Source organism: Gossypium hirsutum, chromosome D12, assembly GCF_007990345.1.
Source record: "Gossypium hirsutum isolate 1008001.06 chromosome D12, Gossypium_hirsutum_v2.1, whole genome shotgun sequence".
Taxonomy (NCBI): domain Eukaryota; kingdom Viridiplantae; phylum Streptophyta; class Magnoliopsida; order Malvales; family Malvaceae; genus Gossypium; species Gossypium hirsutum.
The window spans coordinates 24,265,853-24,279,242 of record NC_053448.1 but is presented as its reverse complement, the minus strand read 5'-3'; the positions used below and the strand labels follow the sequence as shown (position 1 = coordinate 24,279,242).

Sequence of the window (13,390 nt, the reverse complement as noted above, 5' to 3'; positions counted from 1 at the left end):
ACACAACAATGCATTCAATAATCAGCTAAGAACTCACTACAAGCAATCAACAACATAAGCCTAAGCTATGTTCCCATATAACCGAAACTTATATCATAGCAAACTTTAAATTTGAATATATCAATCTATACTTAATCTTTTCACCTAAAACCAATTCTATTCATCTTATAATTCATCTACAACTAATTCCCAACCTTTAAACTACAATAAAATACTTTGTTCATAGTATCGACTTTTTCGACATATTTTATGGCTATTTTTTTAAAATTCATTAAAACTCAAGAAATCTTTAACGAAAATTCCAAGTAAGTTTAGAAACCTCTTAATAATGCTAAAAATAATTGAAAAACACTTTGAAACCACGTTTTTACTCAAAATCTTGAGTTTCACCATTAACAACCCAATTTTTAGTTTTTATTTAAAACTTACGATTTAGTGGCTAAAAACTTAGTTTTAAAGACTAAATAATGTCTAAAACTAATTAGAAGTTGAACTGTTACCTTAGATGATGAAAAACCAAGCGTTTGATAAAAAACCCGAAAAACTCGAAAGCTTGACAATGGAGGAGACTATGGTGTTTTTGGGTGTTTTTCTTGGTCTTTTTATAGTGGTTTGTAAATTAAGAGATGATAGAAATCAAAAGAAATTAGGATTTGGAGTTACAAATTGATTGGAATAATAAGAGAGAACAAAGGACAACAAACACTAATTTTTGGAGGGGTTATTTTTACGTGAAATAATTTAGAGAATGAGGGGTTTTAGCTTAAATTTTAAAATTTGGTTAAATTTCTTCATAAAAACTCCAAGTTTTTACTTTTTTTCAAATTAGTCCTTTTTGCAAAATTAAAGGTATTTAAAACTCATTTTCTGAAATTGATTTAATTTTCTAAAAATCATAGTAAAAAACAGTATCGATTGTAAAATTTCGAACACTTTAAGGCTAAAATCCTGAAAATACCCCTAAAACTCCTAGGCCCTATTTTGGGGTGTTACAACTATTAGCAAAAGTGTCTATTACCATCCTTATGTGAGCATTGAGACTGTTATAGAACATCTCTAATTAGATGCAGTGCTGGATTCCGTGATAAGGGCATCTTCGTAATAATTCTTTAAATCTTTCCCATGCCTCATACAAGGACTCTTCATCCATCTGTTGGAGGATAGTGATCTCATTCCGTAACTTATCATCCTTGTTATGTGGGAAGCACTTCATAAGGAATCGTTCTGCTAACTCTTGCCATGTGGTGATGGAATCTGGTGGCAATGAGTTCAACCAGGCTTGAGCTCTGTCCCTTAGTGAATATGGGAATAGCTTTAATCTTAGTGCTTCTTCAGGTACTTCGGCTAACTTGAAGGAGTCACTCACCTCCATAAACAATCTGAGGTAAAGGTGAGGATCCTTAGTCAGCATTCCACTAAATTGGCCCACTATCTAAAACATCTGGAATATGACTGGCTTCAGCTTGAATTGTTGTGCCTTGATTCCTGGTCTCCTCATACTCGGATTAAGTTCATGAAACACTATCACGACATATTATTGTGCCTCGATTTCTGGTCTCCTCATACATGAAACGATGGAAATGTGCAAGTGTACACAATCGTTAACAAGTAATGTTGAGTTATTGTACCCACAGGGACTATGAAAGAAAATATTTATGAAATGCAACTTTAAACAAATTAGTCAAGGAAAAATATGTTGATTTGAAAAGGTGTCGTAAAAACTAAAATATAACTAAGTAATTAAAAAATAAAAAAGTAAAAATGTTCCAATGCACGATTTTAAAAAGTTGAGTCTAATCAAGATAACATAAATGTGTTAGATTAATTTTATTCTTTGACTTAGATTAGTTAAAACTATGTTCATGTTGTTACGAATAATTTCACGGCAACTCGGTAAATTGCTACTAATGCACATACTTACCTATTAAAACTCATTAATCTCTTGAACATATTTCTATGTCAATGCAAACAATTAATCAAATTTTAATAATCAAATATAAAATTAAGTGAGGTATAAATATATCGCTATATCAGAACAATTGAATCACAATAATCTTAAAAGATATGCAAGGCTAATGTACCGTTTAATACCATTACTAATTTAACCTTCAACTACCGTAGAAGATTAAACATGCATCAATTAAATATTGTGTCAATTAATTATAATTTCAATCCTGTTAATAATTAATTCAATTGCTACCTTACAATTAAAATGTAAACATAAAATAATCATGGTTTTATTTAATTGAACAATTTATTTAGACCTAATAACAACACAAACACATTTTAAATAATCTAAGCGGACATAATACAATTAATCTAACACGAAATGAATTTAATTCATTTTCATTAATTGATGAACAACAAAAAAAGTACTCATATTCATGATAAAAAAAACTTTAAACAAAGTTAAGAGAAGGAAACTAGAAGAACAAATCTCAGTGGTTTTTCGAAGCTAAACTAGTGCGCTCCTCTCTTCTCTACTCGTTCTAATGATCCAAGACCTTCACGAGTACTCGATTGCTGCTACTCCAAGAGGTGTGTAAGATGTTTTTCAAGAGGGGAAATTGAAAAGGGAAAGAGGAAAAAGAAAATGAGAAAACAAGAAAGGGAATGGAAGAGAGAAAAGGGAGAATGATGAATGAAGTGAGAGATGTGTTGGATGCTTTTAGAGGAAGGGAAGAGGGGTATTTATTGGTAGATATGCCTGCTAAAATAGAAAAAAGAATCAGCCACTCCCTCTTCCTTGGCCGGCCATGCTTTGAGCAAGTTTGATTGATTCAAACTTATTATTTTTAGCTTAAAGCTCGACTAAAAATAAAAGTCATGAAAAGAGGAGGGGTTTGAAAGAAATTAAAGGCAATTTCGAAGGCCATTTTGCAATTATAAAAATCAGCTAAATAAGCTGATTAGGTCAGGTATATGGGATGGTTTGGGCCTCCAAATCCTTGGTGGATTAGTCACCTTCTCTTAACACAATTCGGCCCATTTTTCTTCTTCAAGCTTATAATTAATTTTTAACGCAATTTATGTTAGACCAAAATTAATTATAAAATATATTAAATACATATTTTTGGATCTTCCATGGCTAGAAAATTAATTAGACATACTCTTGATTCACTCGATGCCAAAATTGACCCAACGATTCAAGCCTCTCGAGGTGACTACTCAGTCGATTTTCACCCTTTATGCAAAACTGTTGAAAATAAACAAAAATTATGTAAATTTATTATAAAAATAATTAAAATTCAATATGTTAATAATTTGAGTGCAAATTAATTATTTTATAATTAAAGTATAAATTTCGACAAAGATTACTACAAAACTACATGAATCAAAACTCAAAAGGTACTGAAAAAGTCAATATTTTTGTATTTCCAAGTACACCACACGTATATTGATTGTATCTCTGTTGATTCTCCACCCAAGTGTTTGCCCGTCGGTGGTGGAGGTAGTCCGGAAGATGAATGAGAATGAAGTTTATTTTTCATTTCTCTCTCCCACTAAGCCATATACATACATACATGCATTAATTATTAATTCTTAATTAACTATGAAATTAAGGGCCATGATCTTATATTCGGTAAGTGGAAATCAAAGGATCATGTCATGCTAATCCACTAAGTTAAACTTAATAATGTCTTAATTGATCTTGGACCCTTAGCTTAATTGCTAGCTAACGACTTAAACATTTCAATCTTGACACTAATTTTTCTAACACTGACAAAATTCGAGTCATCATAGACTAAAATTCACAAAACTTAAAAGTACCCATTCTGAATCAATTTTATTAATAGAAATACATTCCAGGGATTTTAAACTATCCAAAATTCATTTAAATCCAAAACATAACATCACCAACTTCCTCGGTTAACAAGCACTCAACAATGACAAAACACTCGATAAATACTAAAACTTTGTTCTTGTCACACTCGAAAATCTTAAAGGATAAGTATAATAGTAATTCTGGGTATCTAATTATAAAACTTCCTGTTTATGAGGGTCCTAGTGTAATTACGTGAATCTTGCTAACTGATTTAGTAATTGGCTAGATTTCCATTATTATTCTCACTACTTTAGAACTAAGTATTTTCTTTAGTGGGAAACATTATGATGAGGGACATTAATGTTGATAATGATCAATTGGTTTTGGTGTACAAGTGCGAGATGGTGATATAAAAGATAGACGCCATTCTTCGAGGACCACTCTCGTATTTCCTGTATTCATTTTCTTTCTTCTATCTTCTTCTCTAATTTGTTTTGTAAGAGAGAAAAATTAAAGAGTGATCTGCATGAAGGGAAAAAAACTAATGTATTAGCTTTTGAGGTTAAGAATATAGTAAATTGGCAACTTTTCTAACTCTTCTGTATCTTTTGATTGAAGAAAAGGGAAGAAAAATTGAGGACTTCAGTTTAATTCATCAAATTTTTACTGTGATGGTTAAGGTTATAATTAATCTTTAAATTTTTTATGCATGCAAATGAATCATGGTATGCCTTCATTTTGATTCTAATGTGGTTGTTATGGTTAGTTAAGTGAGAAAGAGGAGGCTCAGGCGATAAGGGGAGGTTAAGCAGATGTAGTCGGTATTAGCTTTCAGGTATTTTGTTGGTGAGTTTCTGAACTCACATCATTAATGTTTGCTTTATGTATAATTGTAAAATGTTGTTGTGAGATGTTTGTTGTACTATCAAAGCATGTAAAGTGTTGGTTTGCAAATGCATTCCTGGTTGTAAGTATAAGTTGGGTAGACTGTTATTGGTAAAGTAATTTTGAAGCGGTTATCACTAATATGGTTTGTTGGATGATATGTTTGGTATGATTTGTGTTGTGTTATTAACAATAGGTTTATTTGATTTCTTGTTATATATTAGTCATGAAAATGAATAGTATGTGGAATATGGAAGTATGTAATGGCGGATGAAAAATGAAGAAATGTTATGTTGTGCACTCTATGCCATATGATATTGGTTTTGTGGAGGTTTCGACAGATTATACAAAGAATATATACACATGATATTTGGTTTTGTGGAGGTTTGATTGGATTATACGGAGATATATGAGCACATGTTTATGACAGCCCTACGCAGGTTCTTTCAAGTATGAGACTCTACGGAGTCTAAGGCTTAAAGCCTCACGTATGTAAGCAAGTCACATGGCCATGGGCACATACAAGATAAGGCGATCCGTTTGACTTATCTCATGATTCAAGTTACGACAGTCCACTGGACTTGTTCTCTAAGCTTCGTGACAATGTTATGCATGGAATCTCTCCATACAAAAGTTCGCGAAATAGTTTGTGTATATGAATACGCATTTATATGTAAATATCCGTGTATGGATCCGCATGTATTAGTCCACCTTATATGAGTTCGCATCTATGAATCTTCTATATGAATCCATATGTATGACATTCCGCTAGATTTATCTTTATGATTCAAGTTATGATAGGTTGCTGATCTTATATTCATGTTTCAATTTTAAGAGTTCAAGATGACTAAGATGACTATCTTTCAGAAGAGTTAGTATGGGTTGTTATCCAAGCAAGTGATCACATGAGCTTGTTTTTATGTTCAAGATACGAGAGTTCATATAAATTATTTTCTCAAGTCAAATCCCGTAGTATATTCTTTCATGTAGGAGTCCGTCAAGGACTATCTTTAAGTCAAGAGTCTGGAAGTGACTATCCTCCAACCAAGAGTCTAGTAGTGACTATCTGCCAAACAAGAGTTGGGCAGTGACTAACATTTAAAAATTAGTTCACAATAAGAACCTGTATATATGAATCTATGATTATGATTTCGCTTATAAAGGTTAGCAAGTAAGTATGTATTTTCCAAGCTCAAGCCCACATATATAAGACTCTATGTGTAAATCCTCGTGTAAACATTCTCCAAGTGTGAATCTCCATGCATGAGTTTTCTGGAACATTTCACCGTATGATAATCCACAATGATAATGATTGCTAAAGTAATTTGCATATGTCCTACTGACAAAAGAGGTAAAAACCCATCTCGTACGAAATCAGTACAAATGGGTCAATAAAAGTAATATGCATTTACACCTATAGTAAGACCAATAGAAATGGGGGATTGTAACAATATAGAAAGTGTACAAATTTTCAAGTCGAGCCAACGCAAGGGAGGACAAGAGTATGCCAGGAAAATGTGTGAACTATACTTGTGCAAGTGATGTCAAACAAGAGATCAGACCATAAAGTTCTAGCTTATAAATTCATAAACGGTATGATATATTAGTAACTTACTAAGTTCATTTGAACTTAGTTTTTTGTTATGTTTTCCAGGTAGATTGGTTTATATAAGTATTTGAAGAGGGATCAAGCCAAAATTTGTTCAAGCTTAGGTGAACTTGTACTTTTAATTGTAACATGCGTATAGTGGGGCGATGTAGAGGCTGAGCCTCAGGGTTAGAATTTCTTTTGTAACTTAGTATGAACCGTAGTATTTTATGTTTCAATGAAGAGAAATCAATTCAAATATTTTAAAACTATTATTGTTAGTTTTTCATAAGTCTGCCTGTTAAGATTTTTAAACTAGAAATATATAGTGTATTTTCGTTTAGTAGGTCAGCTAATTAAAAATATTATGATGTTACTGACAATATTTGAACTAAATTAAGTAAGATTAATGAAGGTAAATTTTGGTTGTTTTAGTCATAATAGTTGTACAACTTAGTTGTAAATTGTTCCTAGTTTCTTTCGATGATGATGTAACTCTTTGCAACTAGACCTGTCGATTGGGTCAGGTACAGGGTGTTATAGTTCTAACTCATTCTTTAATTAACCCAATCTAAGCTAAACACAATCTCATTAGTAATCAAGCCTAAAAACAACTTTAAAAGTACAAATCAAACCCTTCTCACCTTAAAATAAAAATTACCTCAAAAATTGAGAAAAATAGAAAATAATTTGAAAAACATGTTTAATGATAAAAACTTGAATTTGGTGTTAGAAAAACCTTTCCATTGACAAAATCTCACTCGAAGAAATCAAAGAATTGTGTGAAGAGTATTGAAAGAAATTTAAGGGATTTTTAGGGAAAATTTTGGTAGTGACCATAAGAGAAAAGAAGAGGTGTTTCCCTCTCTTATTTTTTTAAAAATAGGAATTAGAGTAAAGTTTTGTTGTAGTCATGTTATTAATGTTGTAATTAGAGTATTCCATGGTTTGGTTTTGTCATAGTTAAGTATGGTTAATTGTTAAGCATGCATGCCATTACTTCTTTGAACTGTGACAAACTATGGATGAGATTTTGTTTCAATTCAAATGTGTGCATGATTTGAAAAAAGGTTTTCAAGTCTACTTTAGAGATATGCATGTATGTCTCAAGTTAGGACATGTTTTGAAATTAAATGAGCATGATTTTCAAGTGAATTTTAGTGTGTTTTTGTGGTATCCTTGTTAGGAGGTGATTTGAAGTTTCCTTGAGGTGTCTTTAACTTGAATTGTCAGTTCCCTGCACCTATGTTTTTTAGAACTTGGGGTGTAGGTATTGAAACTTTGTAAGTCAGTGGCCAAATTCTGATCCTATGGGTCCATGCTCCGAAAGTTATACTGAAAGTACCAGGACTTTTGAAGTCGGTAGCTAAAAAGCTACAATATAGGGCCTAAGTTCCAATACATGGCCCAAAGGTACTGATATATAGGCTTAAGTATCGATATATAGAGGCCATGTATCGATACTTAGCCCATTGGATAGTGCCACTACATTGTTTCTAGTGTTTCAATAACTATAAATTAATGGGTGTAATTAATCAAAATTTATATTATTTAATTTTTTGAAAAAGAATTATAACTATTTAAATAATATTATTTCAATAGTTATAATACTAAATGAATAATTATGTGTTTATTTTAAAGACATTATTAATTAGAAAGATACCTACTGATGAAAGATGTCTCTATGAAGAGACATGAAAATTCCTATAAATAGGAATGGGATTTCATTTGGAAAACACACCAACAAATTCTAATATTCTTTCTTTCCTTCCTTCATTTTCTAATATTATTAGATTATTTTATAAAGTATTACTGTAGAAATCCTTTATAGAAATTGAGTTTCTTGTCATACATTGCTCAGTGTGTAGTGGGCTATTCTCGTAAGTGCAAAACGCAAATAGTCATTGGCTTCATTGTATCCTCGAGGTTAATTTGCTTGGAACTCATTTGCACACCAAAAATAGGTGGGGTGAATATAACCTTAAAGATAGTGACTTGATACACGCCTTGGAGCCTTGTCCTATTTCTTCTTTTTCTGTTCGAGTTTCATTAATGTGTTCGAGAATTTCTTCATCGAAGATTTGTACTAACAATTTTAAGGTTATATAATTCATGATGACTACCACAACATATGAAAGTGGAACACTAAGGGAGTTGGCTTCCAACTTTTTCAAACTTGATCGGTTTGATGGTGGCAATTTTCGACGATGGCAAAAAAAGATGCACTTCTTATTATCAACTTTAAAGATTGTTTATGTTTTGGATACTCCAAGACCTGAAGAGAATGATAACAAATCTGTTGCTGCAACCCAAGAAAGACAAAAATGGGACATTGTTGATTACATGTGCATGGGCCACATATTGAATGGTTTATCTGATGGTTTGTTCGACACCTACCAAAATGAGGTCACCGTTAAAGAATTATGGGACAAATTGAAGACAAGATACATGACCGAAAATGTTACAAGTAAGAAATTTCTTGTCAGTCATTTCAATAATTATCAAATAGTTTATGGTCGTTCTGTTATGGAACAATTTCGTGATATTGAAAAGATGCTGAATCAATTCAAGCAATATGATATGAAAATGGATGAAATGATTTTTGTATCCTCCATAATAGACAAACTTCCTCCATCTTGGAAAGACTTTAAAAGAAGTCTAAAACATAAGAAAGAGGAAATATCTCTTGAGGCTTTGGCAAATCATCTTCGTATTGAAGAAGAATATCAAAAACAAGATCAGAACCTAAATTCTAAAAATGCCAAAGTGTATGTTACGGAGGAAGTACAAACTACTAAACCATTCAAGAGAAAGTTCAAACAGACTGATAGATCACCTAAGTTCAAAAAGAAACAAAAGGGCTCATGCTATCATTGTGGAAAGTTAGGACATTTCAAGAATGAATGTCGATTTTTAAAGAAGAAATCATCTTCTAAGGCTGATAATAATGAAAAGTTCGTTGCAGTGATATCTAAAATTAATATGGCACAAGATGATAATACATGGTGGATTGATACCGGAGCAACCAAACATGTGTGCAAAGACAAAAGCATGTTCACAAAGTTCACACAATGTGAAAATGACAATGTCTTGTGTAGCGACCTAAAAATTTGGCAATAGGCGCTAGTTGAAATGATTATTGAAAAATTAAAGTTTCAAATTTTATTTACAAAAGAGGAGTCGCCACCGATCTTTTTTAGGTGTGATCGGACACCAAATAAAATCCTTTTTTAGAAGAATTTTTTTTAAACTTTTCTAAAAAAAAGAGACAATTTTAGGTCCACGTCAAAATCCAGAGAAAATTAGGGTCCGGGAGTCGGTTACGCGCGAGGAAGGTATTAGCACCCTCGCGACGCCCAAAATTGGTATCTCGTTAAACGCATGTTGTCTTAATTTTCAAAAATACGAGTTCCATTTAATATTTAGTCGTGATCCGATTGAAATACGAGAACCCCTTTTTTTTAAAAAAACACGAGAATTTTGAAGCGCAGTATTTCTTTTTTTAAAACGAAAGTTTTTTTTTTTAAAACACGAGAATTTTTGAAAACACGAGAATTTGTAAACACGAAAATTTTAGAAACACGAAAATTTTTAGAAAAAATGAAATTTTCTTAAAACACGACATTTTTTTTTTGAAACACGGGAATTTTTAAAACAGGGAAATTTTAGAAACACGAAAATTTTTAAAACACGACATTTTTTGAAACACGATTTAAAAAACAAAAATTGAAATGCGAGAATATTTTGAAACACGAATTTTTTTTAAACGCGAGAATTTTTGAAAACATGGAAACTTTGAAACATTGGAGTTTTTGAAAACACGAGAATTTGTGAAACACGAAAATTTGTGAAAACACGTAAATTTTTTTTAAACACGAAAATTTTTGAAACGCCAGAATTTTTGAAAACACAAAGATTTTTGAAAACACGAAAATTTTTGAAAACACGAAAACACTAAATTTGTCGAATACTGAATTTTTTTGAAACACAATAATACCAAAATATTCACGAGAATTTTTTTTATTTTTATTTTTTTTATTATTTTTTATTATTTTATTTTTTTTGAAACACGAGATTTTTTTTGAAAACACGAAAACACGAATTTTTGAAACACGGAAATTTTGAAAACACGATTTTTTTAGAAAGAAACACGAATGTAGTTTTTCGAAACACGGGAAATTTTATTATTATTATTTTTGAAACATGAGAAATTTTGAAGACATGAATTTTTTTTTAAAAAACGATTTTTCTTTAAAAATACTGTACTTAACACAAATCGATGATATTCACCCCGATATGGCGATGAAACTATCGAATTAGTGTTAAATTAATTCAATTTAATATTTAATCGGGATTCTAATAAAACAAGAGGATTTTTATTGAAATACGAGAAATTTTGAATATTTTCAATTTTTTATAAGGGCGTCCCGTATTTAACACGAGCCATCGATATTCATCCAACATAGCGATGAATTCGATAATTCGATGCTAAATCAGTTCGTTGCCTTATGCATTAAATATTTATCATTATTATTATTTAAAAAAATATGTAATTAAAATGACATAATAATATCTATGAAAAACTATTTTTAAACATACTATTTTAAATTAAATAAAATACCATTTAAATACATTAAACAAAATAAATAGATTAAAAAGAAAAAAGAAGAAAAAAAATTCACCCAAAAGACCAAAGTCTTGGAGGACAAGCCCTTTTTCTTTTTTTTGCTGCAAATTGAGGCTTAGTGGGCCGTCAATGGTGTTGGGCCTGCGCTGGGTCGGGTCCACTGGTGGTGGGCTGCTGGTGGCCTACCAAAAATGGGTTTTATTTATTCTTTATTTTATCTTTTTCTCTCTTTTTCCTTTCATCTTTCTGTTTCTTCTCTTCTTTTTTCTTTTCAGTTACCTTTTTACTTCTTTTGCTTGCTGTTTTTCTCTGTCTTTGTCTGCTTATTTGTGGAGGTGCGACGGTGGTGGGAGTGTAAGGGCGCGCGGCGAGCACGGTAGCGGCGAAGGAGCGGCGGATTTTTTGAAGTTATTTTGTTTTTTTTTTGCTACTCTTTTGTTTGCTTTGCTTTTCTTTTTGGTTGCTTGTGACTTTTCAGGTGGTGGGGCAAGGGGACGACAACGGTGGCGGTGGTTGAACGACGGTGGTGAGGGCTTTTGCTTGCTGCTGCTTGATTTTTTTTCTCTCTTTTTTTGCTTTTTGGTTGCCGAAAATAAAAACCCCCCTCCCTTCTCTTCAATTTTTCTTTTTAAAAGCTCCAAATTTTGTCCTCTTTCTCATTGTTTGCAGGTAGTGGGTGAAGAAGGAGCAGCCACCCATGTTTATGGCCTGAAAATCTGGGAAGTGGGTGCCCCAAATCACGTAACTTGTCTGAAGGACCAAATCACAAATGCAGTAAAACTTTTGGGGCTAAATGTAATTTTTAGAAAATTTAGGATTAAAATGAAATTTAATGAAAGTTTAGGGGTCTAAGTGAAATTTAAAGAAAGTTTAAGGGTCAAAATGAAATTTAGGAAAAGTTTAGGGGTCAAAATGCAATTTTTATTTTTTAAATTTTTTTTTTTGAAATTTTAAAAATTAAACACAAACTCTAGTCGGACAAAAATTTAGTGCTTACAACTGCCCCTCTTTGCTTATCATTGTGAAACAAGGATAGTGCAAAGACTTAAAAGCACTAAATTTTGTTCAATTGTCCAATCTTTATTCTTTACTCGGCATGTGATCCTGAGCTCAACTCATTTCTCGCAATATGAATTGACTATTTAAAACTAGACATTAAAAATAGAAATTGAAAATAGTTCAGCACGTGAGCCAATGCTCAACTCACTTCTCGCAATATGAGTTGATTTTTGAAAACAGAATTGGCAAAAGGCTCAACTCACCTCTCGCAATATGAGTTGATTTTTGAAAAATAGAAAAAGGCTCAACTCACCTCTCGCAATATGAGTTGGTTTTTGAAAAATAGAAATTAAAAGGCTCAACTCACCTCTCGCAATATGGTTGATTTTTGAAAAACAGAAATTAAAAGGCTCAACTCACCTCTCGCAATATGAGTTGATTTTTGAAAAACAGAAATTAAAGGCTCAACTCATCTCTCGCAATATGAGTTGATTTTTGAAAAGCAGAAACTGAAAAGTAGAAATTGAAAATACATCAGCGTGCCCTGAGGCTCAACTCACCTCTTGCAATATGAGTTGATTTTTTTTTTGAAACACAGAAATTAAAAAACAGAAATTAAAAACAGAATTTGAAAAGACCTCAGCGTGTGGCCTGAGACTCAACTCACCTCTTGCAATATGAGTTGATTTGAAAAGTAGAATTAGTAAAGCAGAAATTGAAAATACCTCAGCGTGCCTTGAGGCTCAACTCATCTCTCGCAATATGAGTTAAGTTTTGAAAAGCAGAAATTGAAAATACCTCAATGTGTCTTGAGGCTCAACTCATTTCTCGCAATATGAGTTGAATTTTGAAAACAAAGATTGAAATTACCTCAACCTGTCTTGAGGCTCAACTCATTTCTCGCAATATGAGTTGAATTTTGAGAAGCAGAAATTGAAAATACCTCAACGTGTCTTGAGGCTCAACTCATTTCTCGCAATATGAGTTGAATTTTGAAAACAAAATTGAAATTACCTCAACGTGTCCTGAGTCTCAACTCATTTCTCGCAATATGAGTTGATTTTGAAAAACAAAAATTAAAAGGCTTAACTCACCTCTCGCAATATGAGTCAATTTAAAACATAAACTAAAAATACCTCAATGTGTCTTGAGGCTCAACTCATTTCTCGCAATATGAGTTGAATTTTGAAAACAGAAATTGAAATTACCTCAACGTGTCTTGAGGCTCAACTCATTTCTCGCAATATGAGTTGAATTTTGAGAAGCAGAAATTGAAAATACCTCAACGTGCCTTGAGGCTCAACTCATTTCTCGCAATATGAGTTGAATTTTGAAAACAGAAATTGAAATTACCTCAACGTGTCTTGAGGCTCAACTCATTTCTCGCAATATGAGTTGAATTTTGAAAACAAAAATTGAAAATACCTCAACGTGTCTTGAGGCTCAACTCATTTCTCGCAATATGAGTTGAATTTTGAAAAACAAAAATTAAAAGGCTTAACTCACCTCTCGCAATATGAGTCAA

At 32.0% G+C, this 13,390-nt stretch overlaps 1 non-coding gene across 1 annotated transcript; it reads left to right on the top strand.

Moving 5' to 3' along the window:
- Nucleotides 1-1,076: 1,076 nt before the first annotated feature.
- Nucleotides 1,077-1,182, top strand: LOC121224897 (small nucleolar RNA R71). Its single transcript, XR_005922639.1, has one exon. It is a non-coding gene; the product is annotated as a small nucleolar RNA R71 (small nucleolar RNA).
- Nucleotides 1,183-13,390: the final 12,208 nt, after the last annotated feature.